At 40.9% G+C, this 12,440-nt stretch overlaps 1 non-coding gene across 1 annotated transcript; it reads left to right on the plus strand.

Moving 5' to 3' along the window:
- The first annotated feature begins 11,804 nt into the window (after window positions 1–11,804).
- LOC141597663 (small nucleolar RNA R71) lies at window positions 11,805–11,911 on the plus strand. The gene has a single exon (XR_012522885.1). It is a non-coding gene; the product is annotated as a small nucleolar RNA R71 (small nucleolar RNA).
- The last annotated feature ends 529 nt before the right edge of the window (window positions 11,912–12,440 follow it).

Below are 12,440 nucleotides of genomic sequence, written 5' to 3' on the forward strand. Positions count from 1 at the left end.
GGAGGTCCTATTTCCTTTCCCTTTGCCCAATGGAGCCCGAGAATGGCTCACAGATCTCGACAGAACCGCGACCGGTATTTTTGACTGGGAGAGTTTCAAGCAAACACCAGATGAAAACGTGTACGAAGCATGGTGCCGATTTAAAAAGTTGGTGCGGTCTCTTCCTCATCATGGTTTGATCAGTGGTTCTTGTACAACCAGTTTTATAATATGTCGTATGATGACCACCGCGCGCTATTTTGGACGCTTCATCAAATGGGCGATTTCAGAAGAATAATGATGATGACAAGGGATGGGGAATTATAGAGGAGATGGCTACCCATTGTGCTGAGTATGGGAACCCGAGATGAGGTATTCGAACAGTTTATTCTGTTGATAGTGCAGTTGTGGCTCAGCTGGAACCCATGAATGCTCGTTTTGATAAGCTGGAGTTGCAGAATGCTGGAGATCAAGAGACGGTTCACTTGTTGACTAGATAAGAAGTCGTTTTATGTGAGAGGTGCGGTAGTAATGAAGGTCACACTGCTGTTGTCTGTCTAACTGAGAAGGAGCAGGTGCTTGCCTTTTAGGAATATAGGCAAGGAGGCTCTTATTATAACAATTAGAGTGGAGTCCATCCTAATTTGAGATGAACTAGTCAAAATGTGTTGAATCCTACCCCGCCACCGCAACAGCAACCTTACATTCCTCCTCATAAAACTCAACAAGGCTTTCCAAAGCCTCCATCCTTTCCACCGCCGCAACAAGGTGCTTCCTCCAGTGGTGTAAGTGAAATGGCAGAGTTGAAGTCAATGATTCAGTCATTGAATATCCAGTTGAAGAAAAGTGACCAATAAAAAGATGCGTCGATAAAGTCAGTCGAGTCCCAGATAGCTCAACTTGCCACTAACCAATCCTCTAGGAAGCCGGGCCATTTAACATCTCAACCTGATAAGAACCAACATGAGACGATGAATCTGATAAATTTGAGGAGCGGTCTTTCCTACGAAGGACCCAAATTGTCAAATGATGAAGACATATCAGACCCGGAAACTACTGTTGCAGGCCGTGAAAAATCGTCACTGGACGAAACTATACTGAACCCGAAGAAAGTCCTCGATCGACTCATTTCAGGTGGTCGATCGAGAGGAAATGCAGATAGAACTACTCGATCGAGTGAAATGGCTGTTCGGTCGAGTAGAGCTGATAATGAAGACTTCGATCGAGTAGAGGAAAGTGCTTGATTGAAGGATATTGCTGATGAAAGGACTCGATCGAGAGGAAAAAGGGGTTGATCGAGTAAGAATGATGATGATCATGTTGAGAAGTTGGCAGAAAGAAATAAGGGCTTAGAAATGCCTATCACGGTTCCTTTTCCGAGGCGATTGCAGAACAAGAAGGTCGAACAACAGTTCGACAAATTTGCTGATATCCTGAAGGGCCTTCATGTCAATGTTCCTTTCGCCGAACTGCTTACCCAGGCACCCTCTTACATGAAGTTTATGAAAGAAATATTAACGCGTAAGAGGCATATTACTGATCATGAAACGGTAGCTTTGACTGAAATAGGGTCCGCCTTAGTTCAGAATAAGACACCACCCAAACAATACGACCCGGGTAGGTTTTCGATTCCATGCCATATAAGATCCCACTTAATTGATAATGCGCTATGTGACTTAGGAGCTAGCGTAAGTGTCTTGCCACTGTCTCTCGCTAAGAGACTGGGTTTGACCAAATTTCATTGTACCAACATGACCGTTCAGATGGCCGACCGTACTATATCACGGCCACTAGGTGTCTTAGAGGATATACCTATGAAGATCGGGAGATTCTTTATTCCCGTTGATTTTGTGGTCTTAGACATACCCGAAGATTCTTACACTCCTATTATTTTAGGACGACCATTCCTATTTACTTCTCGCGCGGTAATTGATGTTGGGGGTAAGACCCTTACTTTTCAGGTAGGTGACGAGGAGCTGACATTTTATCAGTCCAAAGCTCATAGGGCCCCTATGAAAGTTCAACCTTGAAATGCCTTACCCTCTATAGACCCTGAAACAGATTCTCCAGCTGATAATATTGAATTTTGTGCTGCCATAGTGACACCTCCGCCTCAGACTGAGAGCAAGATGGAGGACCATTCTATTGTTTTCCTTGCTCCAGGTACACACAGAGTGGATGCTGGAGATTCCGTCGGTTATGGTACAGTGAAAGTCAAGTTAAGTGATGGGAATGATGCAAATGCCACTGCCAGTAAGGATGCCAAAGGGAAGAGGAAAGTGAAGGCCTATGTGGACGCGAACTATTCTTCTTCAATCAGTTCAAGTTCAAGCTCATGGGGATAAAAGAGGACGGTCCGCGATGCTGAAGGGACCTCCTCCAGTCAGAAGCCCTCTTTTGGGCTGTTATAGTGTTTTGGAAGATGAGCGGGGAATGCCCCGTTGTAAAACTTTGTAATTTGAATTTCCGTTAGACACCTTTATTTGCGTTTTAGATTGTTAGACAATAGCGTAGTTAGTTTTAGCATAAGACCGGATATAGACTGCGTATCTTGTGAATTTGGTATTTGCGAGAAGCATTTTTCTGTGTTTTTATGCAGGTTTGGGGAGATACGCTGCATTGGGAAGCGTGCCAAAGGAAAACAACTCGATCGAGTACTTTTTGTACTCGATCGAGAGAATTGCCCCGGAAAAGTTCTCAATCGAACAGGTTTCAGTACTCGATCGAATGGTCCAAAATGGGGAGTTCTCGATCGAGAGGTGTTCTACTCGATCGAGTAGAACGAAGGAGGAATTTCTCGATCGAGTGGTTTCAAATCACTCGATCGAGTGACTATGGCTTATAACACGTAGGGAGTCCTTTCTTTTCCCTTCTATTTTCATTCTAATTATTCATCTCCCCTCTTTTGTGCGATAAACCCTCATAAAATCCCCCAAATCTCAACTTTTTCTTCCCTTTTACCAAATTAAACACCCACATCATGTTTATTACCATATTATCGACAATAGCCCTCTACTTTCCCCTTCAAATTCGTTCTATTCGCGGTTTAATTCGGGATTTAGGGTTTGCGAAAGTCGGGTTTCAATCCGACTAATTTCTCGGGTTTTTGTCGAGTGTTTTGCATCTTTTTGGGGGTAATCGTCGTGTAAGTTCTCTTCCCTTATTTTCTTGTTGTTTTATTCCTTGTTTCGACCTAAATTAGGGCGTCAGGTTTCGAAATTTTCAAAAATTAGGGTAAAATCGTGTGATTTTGGTTCAATCGACTGATTAAGGGACTTATTTGATTATTAGGATGGATAGTAGTACTTTGCCCTCTACTGTTTCTTCTGCTAGTCCGTCCCTTTGTGCGATGGTGGTCCCTGCTGCTGTCACCGTCACTAGCTCTGTTTCTGCTACTGTTACTGACTGATCGGTCCGTTTCGTATTCACAATTAAATAGATGTGGTCGTTGGGTCACGTCCGAATCAAAACACAATTTATAGCTTCACAAACAACTCTACAATTAGTAAAGAGGCAAGCAAAGGTCGGATCCCAAGGGACGGGAATTGAGATGAGATTTCTATTGAAACTAGTAGTGTCTTATGGGTGTCACAATTTAGATTGATGTAGAAGGTCACTAAACTAAATAGCAATGAAGGTAAACAAGCAAGATGAATAAAAAGGGTTGTAAACAATTGATTAAAAGCACTAGGGTATCATGGGGTCATAGGGGAATCATGGGATTTGATCATACAAACATGTTCTCAAATTATAAGCAAGCAATTATTGTTGTGATGGATTGAGTTGGGTTATATCTTACAATCCTAGGAAAGTTTGGGTCTCGGAGCCGAATCGATTAGATTGTACAACACCTACAAGTCGACTTAATCTTCCCTACTCAACAACATGCATGGTCTAATGAGACTCGAGTTGGTTTATGTCTTACAAGTCTCATTGAAATGATAGGTGATGGGTAAAAAATGCAAGGATTCATAGGCTCGAATTTCATCAAACATAACATGTGCATGAGTCAAGACCAAAACAAGCAAGCAAATAAACTATGAAAGCATATTAATTTAAGCATGAATCATTCCCCATGTTGGTTTCCCCTAATTACCCATTAACCCTAGCTAGGTGACTACTCACTCATTATCATGTTGATTATGCTAGCAAGGTTGTCAATCATACCAACAAAGTTAAACATGATGAATAAATGAAAGTAATTAGCAATAATTAAAAAGGGATTAAGAGATTATACCTACTAATGATTCCAATAATAAAGCAAGAATAAAAGAAGTACTTGATGCTTGATTGAGAGGTTGTCAATCTCCCAATAATAACCCAAATAATCTTCAATTACCCAAAAAAAAGGATGAACAAAAGAGAGATTAAGGAACTAAAACTTGTATTAAAACTTGATTAATTGTTGATTACAATATTAAAGAGAGATTTGATTGATATTAACTACACTAAGAATTGCTAAGAAGAACATGATCTTCTCATTAGACTAATGGGGTATTTATAATGGAAATTAGGGGGATGCATTAGGGTTAACTAAGGGCTTAAATGACGATTAAGTCCCTACTTAGGGAGACTCCGGTCTTTTTCGAAGGAAGGGAGTCTTTCTTTGTAGCTTGGAGAAGACGAAATTCGCTGTACAGGAATCCGTGCGTTTTGGAGTCGGGACGGGCGGATTCTGGCGGTGGAAGACGAGCGTCTTCAGGGGAATCCGTTCGGATTCAGTGGTTGCAATCCGAGCGTCTTGGGATGAAACCGCTCGGATTGTGCATGTAGAGGACGGGCGGATTGTGGAGAAACCGCACGGATTGTGCCTCAGCAACATTTCTTCTTCTTTTCTTCCCTTTTCTTCATGAAATCCTTGGGGATTTCCTTGGGGATGCAAGGAGCTTTCCTCATCATTGCCCATATACTAAAATATGTACAAAGGCCTTCTAATCTTGTGTCTCCTTGATGCTTGGTCATTGAATTCAATCAATTTAGCCTTGTTTTGCCATGAAAATGCAAGATTTTTACTCCTTTCCTACCAAGGGATCAAAATCTCAAAGAATATGCAAAACAAAGAACTAAAGATAATAAATGACCCAAATATGCACTAAAAAGCATGGGAACAAGGCTAATTCGGGGGCTAAATATGCGCTAATCATAGTCACATCAAATATCCCCAAACCGAACCTTTGGTCGTCCCGAGTAAAGAGGTGACAAAGACTAAGGCCAATACTAACCTAACCTAATAACATAGCCGCTATGAGACAATTAGCGGGTCTCACTCCGCCCCTTCAACTCACAACAAGACAACCATGAGGTAGGATGCCTTCTTGCAAGGCAAGGTGGGTCTTGCCAAAATGGCGACACATCCAAACATTAAGCACACAAAATCAAGTAATGGATGCATCTACAAAAGGAATAGCCACACTCCTTCATAGATGCAATTTCTTTAAACTACTAAGCCTAGAAGGATACCAATAAATCACCTCCAAGTTGTGTCAAACTAGGGTACCTTTGTCCTCAATCGTTAAATGCTTTTGTCAAGAGTAGACTCCCTATGGTGTTAGAAACACTGGAGGATCGTGGAATTCCCCCTCTTGCCTAGACAAGAAGAAGGGTCGTCCCCTCTCTACCATGCACAAAAATGGATACGATGGATAAAGGGATTGATAGTATTTGAGTTTCGCTTTGGGAGTTTACTTTTGTTTTTGTTTTTCCCCCCAATTTCATGTGGCATTTGACATTTGAGAACATTTTCTTGCCATTTCTTTGATGTTTGGCAATTCAACACTTGACAACTTTCAACTTTTTGCATTTTTCTTTTTGAACATTTTCAAAGTCACCCCATATGTAGGGAGGGTGGCTTATATTTGAAGCATAGGAGTTTTCATTTTTGTTACTCCTCTTTTCTTTTGATGCATTTTGCAAACTTTCTTTTCTTTTCTTTTCATTGAACTCAAATTGATTTCTTTTTGTGCCCATTCCCTTTGATGACAAAAATGTGGTAGAACATGGATGATGGATGGATGGATGGATGCATGGTTTCAAGGGTCACCTTGGAATAAACGGTAGCCAAGGAGTTATCACACCACAAGGTACTCTTGACTAGGCCTTAATCCATGGGTCAAAGGATACTAGCATGACACATCCTAGGGTGTTTTACAAGCATTCTAACAAGCAAAGTCTTAAGAACGAAAAGCATCTACTAGGGCCTATATACACTTGCAAGCTTCCCAAATAGACGGTTTCGCAAAAAAATTTTCTAACATGCAACTACATGCCATGATGCAACTAGCATATAAACATCCTAATGCAAGTGATTCTACCAACTAATATGACATTTAATTTAAAGGCAAGTCCTAAATTCACATTGTTATACCGCATCAATCAAAATAAAGCCACATAGTCATTAACATAAAGAGGAAAAAGGAGATTGGAAAGACCATACCATGCGGTCTTCAATATCGTCATGTCTCGGATGTGGCGTAGTCGATCAATGTGAACAAGGATAGAACAAACAAAATATATACAACAATATATACATGACTACACTACAAAGGAAATGAACATGTTTTTGGTTTTTCAATTTTCAAATTTTTATGGATTTTCGAAATTTTTCAATTTTTTTTTGGATTTTTAATTAAAGTTATGTTAGAATTCCCCATCCCCACACTAATATGGGCATTGTCCTCAATGGCCAAAATGATGAGAAATTATGCAAAAATGATGCATGATTTCTACACTAAATGCAATCTACACTAAACTACACTACATGATGCATGGTTTTTGTTTATGACGGAGAGGATAATTTAAATTACCTCCCGTTGTGTATGTATTAACTTCCCCAAACCGAGTTGGACACTATTGCTAATGTCCTAAGGATGGGTATAGTTCATGCATACACTATGCAATGCATGAAATTAATTTGTCATTTTGGATTCTGAAAGTGGGAACAATAAAATGAGAACACCTCAATGGTACCGAGGTGTGAGTCCTCTATGGTGCTAGGACTACTCCAACAATGATCAAGATAAATAATTTAAACAAAGAGAGAGAGAGAAGCAAACCTCAAGAGGGTAGGAGCCTCCAAGCTTGCTAATCTTCCATCATATCATCACTACCATCATCTTCCTCATTAGAAGTGGTCTCATTGCCACTTCCCTCTTCATTTGCTTCATCATCTTCTTCTTCACCTTGCTCATCATCCTCTTCTCCTTCTTCACTTGCTTCCTCATCAATGTTATCATCAACTTATTCATTACCAACAACCTCATTATCACCCGGAACAACCCAGATGCATTCGGAAAAAGGAGTTCTCTATCCGCCCAACTAGGCAAAGGACATGAAGGATCGAGTAGTCCTTGCCTAGCCAAGTGTAGGAGGGGTGGATATTGAGCCAAGTAAGCATTTTTCCGATCTTCAAAGGCTTGCTTGTGCATCTCTTGCATGAGAAGAGTCAAATAATCATTTCTTGCTTCAATGCCATCGGGCTTGAACTCTTGGTACTCGAAAGGGTATGGTGGTGTGACAATGGACGAGGAGGGCATTTCAAGGTCACCCTTTGGTTGTTTTATAATATACTCGGCCTCTTTTGAAAGGGGAAGTAGATAATTGGTCCGGTGGACACTTAAACGACAAATCTTCGAAGGCAAGGTGAAAGATCTAGCCTCATTAGTGAGCCATCCATACTTGGTATCAAGAGGGTTATGAGAGACCTACTTGTACTTGTGTATCATAGGATGCATATCGATAAGATGACCACCCTCCTTTGCTACATACTTGTTATCTTTGTTGAAGTTCCGATCAAAGTATTTAGCTAGGATAGTGACTAGGCCTCCATTCACAATAACGGTAGTGCCTTTCTTCCCACAATCAATGTTGAGCCATCTATCCACCAAAAGCCTTAGAGAGTTGAAAGGCTTGGTATGCACTCTTCCAATGTTCAAAGCCGACTCAAGAAGAATAAAATCAAGTTTTGTGAAATGGTTGGTATCTTTCCTTGCAATAATGGTGTTTCCTATGACCTTGTGCCATACTCTTATGCCCGGATGGTGGACTAAAAGAGCACGACTCGCATGAAAGTCCTCAAATTTCCTTCCGGAAATTACCTCCCAAAGAGGGTCGGGGTCATACTTTCCATAATTCTTAAAATAACTTGGTTCATCACTAAGACCCAAAATTTCACCCAATTCCCTAAAGGAAATGCATCTACTAACATTAGCTAGACGAAACTCGAGGTTCTCTCTAGTCTCAACTTTGGTGACTTTCATAGAACTCAAAAACTCCAAGGTAAGGGAGGGGTATGTCAACTCTTTTGATTCAAAAAATTTCTTCAACCCCATGGCTTTAAAGAAAACTCTAGTTTGCTCAAGGACACCCAACTTATTTAAGGTATCTTCACAAATAAACTTGGTGGATTGAAATGATTTTCTAGCAAACTTGGCAAAAGTGTCCCTATGGGTTTTGGAAATGAAAGTTACCTCTGGATAGTTCGAAAGTTGATCAATTTCCGGAGTAGTAGATGTTGTTGCTTCCATGTGAGGTTGTTGTTGTTGTTGCACTTCCAAGTTTGGGCTAGCTACCACCATAGCCAATGCTTTCTTTGCTTGAAGACTCTTTTGCCTTAATGAAAGAGTTTTTGGTGCCTTTGCCTTTGTTGCCTTTGTTGCTCCCTTAGTCCTTGCCATTGATGATTAAACCAAGAAAGAGTGAAAAATCTTCAATTTCTAGTGCACCCAAATCGATTCAAAGATGAAAGACTTTGCCTTTATGAATTCAAAAATCGACTCAAAGGTTGAAGATTTTGTGCTTGGTTTTGATTTTTATTGAAAAAAGAGTGATTGGTTTATTGTTAAAAGGATGTTTTGATTTGATTTTGGTGAATGTTGTTGAGGAATTTTGTTTTTTGTGATGGAGAGGATGAGGGTTTTGATGTTTATGAGTAGTGTTATGAATGAAGGAATGAAGGTGGGAGGGGTTTTATAAAGCCCGAAAAATTCAAACTGCAGGGGCAATCCGGGCGGTTTCTGCTCAAGACGCTCGGATTTGGCCTGTTCTGGGTTAGGAAAATCTCGCCTAAAGACGGGCGTCTTTAATGGAAGACTCCCGGATTCGCAGACACGGGACGTGCGTCTTCTTTAGAAGACGGGCGGATTCCTTCACATGGATTTTTCTTGTTTTCCTCAGCCAAGAAGACGGGCGTCTTCTTCTCAAGACGGACGGATTTTCAGAGACGGGCGGATTTGCATTCAGGACGCCCGGATTCTCTTACAGTCAGAAATATTTCAAAAGTTCAGCTCAGAGGGACGTTCGTCTTCTACCCAACACGTCCGGATTGTCTGAAGACGGGCGGATTCTCCTGAATCCGCTCAGATTCGACCCCTTTGTACCCGGATTCAGTTCCATCCGTGTACAATGCATATCCCTTGTCATTCTTCCATTCTTCTTCATATCTTGTGTTCCTCATTGTGGGGGCACTACTAAGGCATGAATAGCCTAGGCAATTGCTATCCCCACACTAAGCTAAAGCACTACACATCAATTAAAATCATTAGTCCCTCCCTCACTTCTCTCAAACATGACAATTATCTTGATCAAAGTATAAAAATCCAAATATGACAAAAATGCAATAAAAGAATTGAAATGCGAGTTAGGGAGTTAAAAATATTTACAAATGGTGGTTTATGGAGGACTCCACCAAACTCTCATTCTTGATGAGATGTCAAGGGGGCATGTCCAAGGTGATGTTGATGTTGCTCAACACCTTGAATAAATAATCAAAAGCTTGTTCATTATCGTGATAAAGTTCTTCAATAGACCTTGGCCCTTGTTGTCGGTCTTGATCAATAGCATTACCAATATAGGGATTAAAAATCCCTTCAAATTCGTCGTCCCAAAGACCACATACTTCATCCACTTTATCATTGAATATCTCTTGATTTGATGGAGACAACTCTCCCAATTTCTTGTCTTGGCCAATGAGGCCATCCTCTTCTTCTTTGCTTGGTTTTGATGAGCTTTGCAAGCTTTCCTTGTCACAATTCACTTGCTCTTTGAATGGAGCATCTTCAATTTTCTTCTTCCATTGGAATTCCGACTTCTTCCTTTCATCCTTCCGGCAATAATGATCAACCATGAAACATGGTTCATGCAAATGGGGAGCTCTCATAGTCTTGTCAAGGTTGAAAGTTATACTCTCATCTCCCACTTCTAGAGTGAGCTCACCATGTTTCACATCAATCACCGCACCCGCGGTGTGTAGGAAAGGTCTTCCTAGGATGATTGGAATGTTGGAGTCTTCTTCCATGTCAACAATGACAAAATCCACCGGGATGAAAAACTTCCCAATTCGTACGGGAACATCTTCCCATATCCCTAATGGTGTCTTCGTCGATCTATCGGCCATTTGGAGTGTGATATTGGTGCACTTAAGCTCTCTCATCCCCAACCTTTTACTCACCGAGTACGGCATAACACTCACACTAGCCCCTAGATCACATAAGGCTTTGTTGATCGTGGTGTCGCCAATGGTACACGGTATTGAGAAGCTACCCGGATCCTTTAGTTTTGGAGGTGAACTCCCTTGAAGTATTGCACTACTCACCTTGGTGAAGGCGATAGTCTCAAGTTTCCGGATCGACTTCTTCTTTGTGAGGATGTCTTTCATGTACTTTTTATAGGCCGGCACGTGATTGATTAATTCCGTGAAAGGAATCGAGACTTCCAAATTCTTCACAATTTCCATAAATTTTCCAAGTTGGTCATCAAATTTGGGCTTGGCTTGACGACTTGGAAAAGGAAGTCTAATCACAATGGGCTCCTTTTCCTTGACCTTGTCTTCATTTTTCTTTGAAACTTCTTCTTTTGATTGTTCTCCAACCTTGGAGTTTTGCACAACTTCTTCCTTATCACTAGCTTCCACAACTTCATCCTCAACTTGCTTCTTCGGTGCTTCATACCTTGTGCCACTTCTCAAGTGAATGGCACTAACCGTTTCATGTCTTGGGGGATTACTTTGAGGTGGTAATTGCCCCTTTTGTCTTTGTGAGCTTGAAGATGCTAGTTGAGTCAATTGGGTTTCCAACATCTTGGTGTGAGCTAGAATGTTGTTGATGGTAATTTCCTTTGCTTGACTATCTTTTTGCATTTGAGTGAAAAACTCTTGTTTATTCTTTTGCATTTGGAGGACCGCTTTTTGAACATCCAAACCGTGGTCATTTTGTTGATTGTATGGAGATTGATTTTGATAACCTTGGTTTTGGTTGTAAAAGGGTCTTTGGTTTTGATTTCTCATGGGTGGTGGGGTGTATGTTGTTTGAGGATTTTGAACATTTTGGCTTTTGTATGAGAGATTTGGATGGAATTTGGTATTCTCATTGTAAGAATTTGAATAAGGGGTACCACTTTTATATGCTTGGAAAGCATTAACTTGTTCGGTTGTTCCCCTACACTCACTTGGGTCATGACCCAAAGTTCCACAATTCTCACATATCCCACTTGGGATTGATGAAGATGCCGTCATGGCATTGACATGATGCTTTGGTGATTTTGAGACTACTTCAAGTCTAGCCATCGCTTTCTCGAACTTCAAGTTGATAGTATCGATATGGGAGCTAAGTTGAGCACCTAATTGAGTAACGGCGTCCACTTCGTGCTTTCCTCCCCTAGTAGCCTTGTGAGGCCTACTATATTGTGAGTTGTGGATTGCCATCTCTTCAATTTTGCTCCAAGTTTGGTTGTCATCAACCTCGGTGAACATCCCATTCGATCCCATATTAAGGATATTTCTTGAGTCTTCATAAAGACCATTCCAAAATTGTTGAACCAAGAACCATTCGCTAAGTCCATGGTGAGGGCATGAGCGACAAATTCCCTTGAACCGTTCCCAAGCTTCATACAAAGATTCTTCATCCCTTTGCTTAAAACCCGTAATTTGAGCTATTAGCATGTTTGTCTTTTCCGGTGGGTAGAATTTTTTGTAGAAAGCTAGAGCCAACTTCTTCCAAGAGTCTATTCCGAGAGTAGCCTTATCAAGGCTCTTTAACCATTGTTTGGCGGTGCCAATTAGAGAAAAAGGAAATAAGACCCATCGAATTTGGTCTTGAGTTACACCGGTTTGTGAGATCGCATCACAATAGTCACAAAAAGCCTCCATATGAGAATGAGGGTCTTCACCAGGCATCCCCCCAAATTGGCTTCTTTCAACTAATTGGATAAATGCGGATTTGGCAATAAAATTTCCGGTTAGATGTTGTGGTGTGGGAGTACCATTGGGTAGGTTATCCTCGGTTGGTACGGAATGTGATGAAAACTTAGGCATTGTGGGTTGGTTTTGTGGTTGATTTTGTGTTGGGTTCTCCTCACCTTCTCTTGCAAAAGGGTTGATGAACTCAATAGTTGGTTGAATATCTACAACCTCACTAACACCTCTCAAATTTCTCCTAGCAAATCTTCTATTGGTTGTCAAAGTTCTTTCA

The sequence above is a fragment of the Silene latifolia genome, chromosome 8 (assembly GCF_048544455.1).
Source record: "Silene latifolia isolate original U9 population chromosome 8, ASM4854445v1, whole genome shotgun sequence".
Classification (NCBI taxonomy): Eukaryota; Viridiplantae; Streptophyta; class Magnoliopsida; order Caryophyllales; family Caryophyllaceae; genus Silene; species Silene latifolia.